The 1,569-nt window shown below is 43.1% G+C and overlaps 1 long non-coding RNA gene across 1 annotated transcript; it reads right to left on the bottom strand.

Moving 5' to 3' along the window:
• Positions 1-326: 326 nt before the first annotated feature.
• Positions 327-1,153, bottom strand: LOC308596690. Its single transcript, XR_014012657.1, has 2 exons — positions 942-1,153; positions 327-695 (listed from the first exon to the last, which is right to left on the bottom strand). It is a non-coding gene; the product is annotated as an uncharacterized lncRNA (long non-coding RNA).
• Positions 1,154-1,569: the final 416 nt, after the last annotated feature.

Genomic DNA, 1,569 nt, shown 5'->3' with positions numbered 1-1,569 from the left:
GTTGCTCCTTCCTGTTTACTCGCCATCTCTACTTCAGCGGCTTCCCAGAACTATTTTTAAATTGTTCAAGGTCACACCTGCAATTCTCAGCTCAGCCCAAGAGTGAGACTATTTCCTTTCTCCCAGACTGAGCATCCAATTTCCCTTTCCCTTCCGTCAACCTTCCCCTTCCCCCATACAGCAAATCAAAGTACAGTGACAAAAAAATTAAAAGGAAAAATAAAACAAATAAGAAACTTCAAAAATAACTCAAGTAAAATACAGAATTAAATTTTGTTACAACCACAACAAAAAGAAGAGAGGGGGGGGGAACACACAGAGAGAAATAAAAATGCAAGTCAAACTTTATTTCTGTAAAACAAAATTATACTTGTCTTCTCCATACAGTGGTAATTGAGAATAGTTCCAAAGTCCCTATTTCGGCTTCTAAGTTTTTGTAATCCAAATGGTTTGAAAGTTAAGTCCCAAATATGCTGGAGTTCCAGTCCTTAAGTCTTTCTAGGCTGGTAAGCCGGTGGCACTGAGGGTGGTTCTGAAGCTGTCCAAAGATCTCTTCTGCTTTGGGGATTTCCCCCTCAAAATACCGAGAGAGTTCTCCTGCTTGCTCCACTTATATGCCTCCCAAAATCTGGGTGCTGTCTTTCTTCAACAGATTTTTTTCCACCCTCATTCAAGGTCTTCTATAAATATGTCCTCTGGAAGAGAATGACAAAGAGAGATTGAATTAACAGCCTCTCTCAACTAATCCTGCCAAATACCCAAATCCAAGGGTTCAACCACCTCAGCTTTTGTAGCTGGAGTCAGTCAGGGCTCTGCCTCCTGAGGCAAAGTGAAAAAGGCCTGCAAATACAGCAAATAGGCCTGGGAGGTCTTTCTCAGGCACGAACCATAACACTACTACCGGTAAGTGAAAAGTCCCCAAGGTGTGGAGATTCATTTACCTTCCTGAGGTGCTGGACGAACATGGGACTGGTGTCGGGCTATTGCCTTCTGCAGAGGAAAAAGAAAGCTGGATGAGACACCTTTTGTGAAACTACAAAACCCACCATTGACAGGTGCAAGGGATGCACCTGTCAAAACAAAGGATGACATGCTTTTGGATAATATTTTTTATTTAAATTTGTAATAAAAAATTAATAAAAGAAAAAGAAAATATCAAGGTGAGGTGGGCCCCTGCCAGGGGCACAGGCGAGGGGGGGGCATTGCTCCCTGCCCACAGCCCAGTCAAGGCAGCGAAGGGGGCGCGCTTCTGATCGCCTCAATTGCGGCGTAGCTGGCGCACAGGAAAGCTGATAGCCGCCACACACTGCCATTTGTGATCCTTTTATTTCTTTAAACCAGATGGGGTACGTGTTAAGTCCTTGCAGACTTTAAATAATAAAAATAAAATTAATAAGAACAAGAAGTTCCCCTCCCCTCTTCTCTCCATTTTTTATCACGGCAGGACATTCAGATTTCATCCCTCCATCTCGATAGTCTCATTCAGATTGCAGCTCACTGTCCACATTTCCTCTGGAGGCGCCTTTAATTTTGATCCAATATATCAAGAGGTGAAGGAGCTTTGCCTCT

This window comes from Podarcis bocagei (assembly GCF_964188305.1).
Source record: "Podarcis bocagei genome assembly, chromosome: 10".
Classification (NCBI taxonomy): Eukaryota; Metazoa; Chordata; class Lepidosauria; order Squamata; family Lacertidae; genus Podarcis; species Podarcis bocagei.
This window is presented reverse-complemented; position numbering and strand designations above follow the sequence as displayed.